Source organism: Bos javanicus, chromosome 15 (assembly GCF_032452875.1).
Source record: "Bos javanicus breed banteng chromosome 15, ARS-OSU_banteng_1.0, whole genome shotgun sequence".
NCBI lineage: Eukaryota > Metazoa > Chordata > Mammalia > Artiodactyla > Bovidae > Bos > Bos javanicus.
Genome location: NC_083882.1, coordinates 48,129,125 through 48,135,636, shown reverse-complemented (window position 1 = coordinate 48,135,636; position 6,512 = coordinate 48,129,125).

The window sequence follows — 6,512 nt, the reverse complement described above, 5'->3', positions numbered from 1 at the left end:
TCTTAGTACTGATTCTTGAAAACAGAAAAAAATTGGGCTTTTAAATTTTCCCTTTGACCTCTGCCTTTCTGTCTGCCCACTGCTACTATGACTAAAATTCTGACTTACTAGGAAAATTTTGTACTTTTGAATTATTGACAAATGACTGTCCAGGGACATTGATGCCTTTTCTTTTACTGGAATGCCCCGTTCTCCAGTTCAGGATCAAGTGCCTAGTTATGAGAAAATGAAAATCTGAATGTCTACATACAAAAGAAAAGATCGGTTCACCGTGTGACACTCACTTTCTCACAGAGGTTCCTGACCCTAGAAATGAAGCCACCTTCTGCTGAAAAGAATAGAAATCGATAAGTTTCTCCCAGTTACAGATTCTCTTCTCAGTAAAAGACTAAAAAATGTGTCTTGGAATTTCATCCATGACTGATGCTGAGAAAACTAGACAGTTATATGTAAGAGGATAGAGTTGAACATTTCCTCAGACCGCATACAAAAGTAAATTAAAAATGGATTAAAGCCCTAAATGTAAGCCCTGAAACCATAAAACTCCTAAAAGAGAATGTAGGTAAGACAGTTTTTCATAACAAATCATTGCAATATGTTTTTGAATCTGTCTCTTAAGGCAAAAGAAATAGAAGCAAAAACAAAAAAAGAATGAGACCTAATTAAAAGCTTCTGCATAACAAGCAAAACAATTGGCCAAATGAAAGGACAACATATGGAAAGGGAGAAAATATTTGCAAATGATATGACCACTAGGGGTTAATATCAAAATTTATGAATAGCTCATAGAACTCAACATCAAGAAAACCAAGACCCCAGTAACAAATCAATAGAAGCCTGGAATAGACATTCTTCTAAATAAGACATAGATTTCTAACAGGTACATGAAAAATTTCTTAACATTGCTAATCATCAGGTTTGATTTTCATCAAACCTACAAAGAAATATCACCTAACATCTGTCAAAATGACTGTCATCAAAAACAGCACAAATACAAAGAGAAAATAAATAGCAAAATACCAAATGTTGGTGAGGAGGAAGGAAAAACAGGGAACACTGGTACAGTATTGATGAAATTTTTAATTGGTGTAGGCCTTATAGAAACCTTACAGAGGTTCTTCTTAATATTTACACACTTCAACAGAATCAAAGTTTAAAAAAAAAAATAAAGTGGATCAGGGATATCTGCTCTCATCCCTACTTGTTCCCCAGAATTCCCAGTTTCTTTAACTTTGGACATCCTTTGATATGAGAAGAGATTCTCAGGAGGATTTTTTCCATTTCTGTGTCTGTATGTGTATGCACACACTCATATCTTAGCTCTCATTCCTTCAACAAATTGGATGATGTCCAACCAACTTGGGGAAAGCAAACTACTGAGTCTTCAGCTGCAAATCTAATCTCGTCTGTAAATAACACACTCACAGACACACCCAGAAAGAGTGTCTAATCTGGGCACCCAGTGACTAGTCTTGCTGACATGTATGCTCAGTTGTGTCTGACTCTTTGCCACCCCTTCGATGGTAGCCTGCCAGGCTTCTCTGTCCATGAAATTTTCCAGGCAAGAGTACTGGAGTGGGTTGCCATTTCCTACTCCAGAGGATCTTCCCAATACAGGGATTGAACCCATGTCTCCTGGGTCTCCTGAATAGGCAGACAGATTCTTTACCACTGAGCTACCTGGGAAGCCCCTTGTTAACACATAAAATTAACCATCTCACTAATTTTCCTACTTTATCATTATTATGTTAAGGTCATAAGGATTATATGTTAAATAATATTAGATGACATTGCCCAATAAATGACACTCCTACAGTTTCATTTTTCTCAGCCTATTTAGGAAAAGTGTCAATTTGGTCATATCACATCCATCTCCTGAAAGTCGGCATCAGTGAACAACTGCTCTGTGATTGCCCCTCTGACCGACCATCTGAGTGATTTCAGATTTGTTGAGCCATTTCCTCTAACATGACCTAACAGGATAGACCGGCCAGATTCACTTACTTCAGCTTATGGACATGGGCCGGGGAAGAGCACAGCAGTGTTGCTGCCTCAGGGAAATCCTCAGTGTGGGTCTTCACTGGGGTAAAGGGGGGTACTTTACTCTTTCCTCCAGACAGCTTATTAGTAAGGAAACAAGACAAGTTGGGTGTCTGTGAAATTAACTTGCTCAGTAAGTTTAGTTTTCCAAAGGATAGAAGAGACAGGAGAACAGTTTCCAGGAGGAGAGCTGAGATAGAAAAAAACTATCACTGACCCACCAGGCTCAGGCACAAAAGCCTTGTCATTGCACATAGAACCTAAATGGAGAGCTTCTATTGGTCTGCAGTTTATCTTGTCCTTTCCTGCCCTTACTCCACACCCTTGAATTTAACTTTCATTTCCCCTCACCTTCTACTAGGAATCTTCTAGGGGTGGTCAGGCCTTTGATGTGGTGACTGAATCCTGAAAACATCTGCCCAGGTCCTGCCTTCACTCTTCTCCAAGGAATCACAACTTCTCCACTGGTGTCTGAGGATAGCTGAGTGGTTTGTAGAGGACAGAGTTTGAGAGACAGAGTAGAAAAAATTAAATCTTCTTGGGTGAGTTTTATTTGTTGTGTGGAAACTGTTCTAAAGGTGGGGAAAGCCCAACTTGCAGACTTCCTGCTGAGAATGCTGACTGAAGATATGTCTGGGGAGGGGAACTATTACAAGCAGCGGGGTTGGAATAAAGCAAATGATTTTATTGTTTCTTCCTTGGAAGGGATGTTTATTTCTCAAGGCTGAATCTACCCACAGCTCCTTTCCATTCTGTGAGTTTGAATTGCACCTTGCTGAAGACAGTCATTTATCTGCATGACTGTGTAGGTAAATTCTCATTCCCTAGGCTTGCCTGGGCTGGCCTGGATGCTAGGGCACAGCCTCTCATGAATTCTCTTGTCCAGACACAGGGAACTGCTGCACTTCCTTACATCCCTAACCTGTTCATCCTTCTCCTTGAGCTGGATCAGCCACCTAGAACCAGCTCAGCTGAGAGTTCAGAGGCAAGGGAGCACATGGGAAGAATTTCTAGAAGTAACATCTGGAAGCATCTGACTTCTAATAACAGTGATATCTTTTATTTTTAAAATCTTACTTGATTGGTATTAATGATATAAAAGGATGTCAGAGAAGTATTACATTAACAACATTGTGAGACCCACATGGAAAGTAATTTAGAGGAGTCTCTCCATTTCCCCCCTTTATTCTTTCCTAAAGAAGATTCATTTGCACCCACCTTTCTCAGGCACATGATGACACGAGTCAAATCTTTTTCCTCGACCCCATTTCCCTTCTTCTGACCAAGTCTTATTTCGTCAAGGTTGACTTTGGATACAGTCACCTCTGCTATCTATTCTTGTCACCCTCTCAGGCACAGTCAGTGTTAGACACTTGTCTTCTGAACTCATACAGGCCTCCATCAGGCCAATTTCTACAAGGCTTTAGAATTGTTTTGTTACTTTAATTTTTCAGGTTTTACATTGCTAGTATTTTAAGGTATTTATATTAAATAATAGTAGATGACTTCCTGGGAAATATTACAAAGCCCAGTTTCACATTCCAGTTCTATTTGGGGAAAGTGAAGTGTTCTCATATAACATTCACACCTTGTGTCTATATTATGTTTAGAGAAACAGTTAAACTGCAGTCACAAAAGAAGAAAGTCATCTCTATGATCTTACTATTTTCCTTTTTGAGTAAATATTGTCTTTTTATGTCCTTTAGGCTTTGGCATAGTCAATAAAGCAGAAGTAGATGTTTTTCTGGAATTCTCCTGCTTTTTTCATGATCCAGCAGATGTTGGCAATTTGATCTCTGGTTCCTGTGCCTTTTCTAAAACCAGCTTGAACATCTGAAATTCACGGTTCACATATTGCTGAAGCCTGGCTTGGAGAATTTTGAGCATTACTTTACTAGTGTGTGAGATGAGTGCAATTGTGCAGTAGTTTGAACATTCTTTGGCATTGCCTTTCTTTGGGATTGGAATGAAAACTTACCTTTTCCAGTCGTGTGGCCATGGCTGAGTTTTCCAAATTTGCTGGCATACTTCTGCTTTATTGACTATGCCAAAGCCTTTGACTGTGTGGATCACAATAAACTGTGGAACATTCTGAAAGACATGGGCATACCAGACCACTGGACCTGCCTCTTGAGAAACCTGTATCTGGTCAGGAAGCAACAGTTAGAACTATACATGGAACAACAGACTGGTTCCAAATAGGAAAAGGAGTACGTCAAGGCCGTATACTGTCACCCTGCTTATTTAACTTAGATACGGAGTTAATCATGAGAAACGCTGGAATGGAAGAAGCACAAGCTGGAACTAAGATTGCCAGGAGAAATATCAATAACTTCAGATATGCAGATGACACCACCCTTTGGCAGAAAGTGAAGAGGATCTAAAAAACCCCTTGATGAAAGTGAAAGTGGAGAGTGAAAAAGTTGGCTTAAAGCTCAACATTCAGAAAACGAAGATCATGGCATCTGGTCCCATCACTTCATGGGAAAGAGATCGTGAAACAGTGGGAACAGTGTCAGACTTTTTTGGGGGGGGCTCCAAAATCACTGCAGATGGTGATTGCAGCCATGAAATTAAAAGATGCTTACTCCTTGGAAGGAAAGTTATGACCAACCTAGATAGCATATTGAAAAGCAGAGACATTACTTTGCCAACAAAGGTCCGTCTAGTCAAGGCTATGGTTTTTCCTGTGGTCATGTATGGATGTGAGAGTCCGACTGTGAAGAAAGCTGAGCGCTGAAGAATTGATGCTTTTGAACTGTGTTGCTGGAGAAGACTCTTGAGAGTCCCTTGGACTGCAAAAAGATCCAACCAGTCCATTCTAAAGGAGATCAGCCCTGGGTATTCTTTGGAAGGACTGATGCTAAAGCTGAAACTCCAATATTTGGCCACCTGATGCGAAAAGTTGACTCACTGGAAAAGACTCTGATGCTGGGAGGGATTGGGGGCAGGAGGAGAAGGGGACGACAGAGGTTGAGATGGTTGGATGGCATCACTGACTGATGCATGTGAGTTTGAGTGAACTCTGGGAGTTGGTGATGGACAGGGAGGCCTGATGCTGTTGCTGCTAAGTCACTTCTGTCGTGTCTGACTCTGTGCGACCCCATAGACAGCAGCCCACCAGGCTCCCCCGTCCCTGGGATTCTCCAGGCAAGAACACTGGAGTGGGTTGCCATTTCCTTCTCCAAGGCCTGGCGTGCTGCAGTTCATGGGGTCGCAAAGAGTCGGACACGACTGAGCGACTTAACTGACTGAACTGACTCAACTGATGCTTGTCTTTGGCTGTTATATCTGAGATGTTCTCAGTTTGTATTTTAATGACCTCCAAGCTAAAAGATCAAAGGTAAGGATCAAGCTTCTGACATTGTGGGAGTCAAAGGACTGAGGTTTCATCAGGCAGACGCCACTCATGTTCCCACATCTATCTTCCTATTGCCAAGGGAAGCCTGTATCACTGCTTAGAGAGTGGTGGGATTCATCCTTCAGGTATGAGGACTAGTTCCTTCATGTCCCTTGTGATCTAGCTGCTTTGATATTAGATCCTTGGAGCACTGCAAGGAAAATACATTTTGCCATTTCATGTCTGAATGCATGCTCTGTGCCTCCCTTCTTTATAGGCTCTTGATGCATCTCAGCAGTAGCTGGATCTTGAATAGGATGAGAAATAATTGGAGGCCCCTCACCATATTTTAAGCAAAGCTTTAGCCATGAAATGATATAATATCTACCCCGACCTTGATATTCATTAACGTGTTATCTTGTGCGCCTACCAAAATGCACATCTAGACTAGTTTTACTGTCAAAAATGTGGCCTTAAAGTGAAAGGTTGCTGCTGAGCCGTGAAAGACACCAGGATTCTTGGCCTCCGGAGGACAGGAATTCAATCCGGGGCTAGTGACGAGGCTTGATCGCTCAGAGCTTTTTTTGTTTGTTTGTTTGTTTTACATTTGTTATGTCTTTATTGAAACCAGGATTTTTTTTGCATACCTTTCTCATAAACAATGTTGTGTACAATATCTTTTAGCCTTGGAGGCCTGTGGACATTTTATGACCCTTTTTTGATAAAGGCTGATCAGCCAGAAAACTTGTTTTCCCTTAAAGTGTTTTTTCTTTATTTTTCTCAGCCTCAGAAAGTACTAAACAGAGTTACATTTTCACAGAGCAAAGGTGTAGTAGGTGACAACAAAGAAAGAACCAATTAGCTCAAAGGTCTGATGTGGTTAATTTTAAGGCTACTGCTTATTTTTTTTTGTTTTTTACATTTTAACTATGTTAACCAATGTACTCCCAGGTGCACAATGGATAAGGGATATGGGCAAAATAGTAAGACAGACAGATTTTGGTTTGGGGGTAGATGTTCGAGCAGATCTGGGGGGGGGTCTCTTGAGGCCTGATCCCGCCTTTGCCTGTCAGGTCTCTTTCACATGACCTTTGTCATGGGTGGGATCTCCTGTGGTGGCTCCCGGCGTATC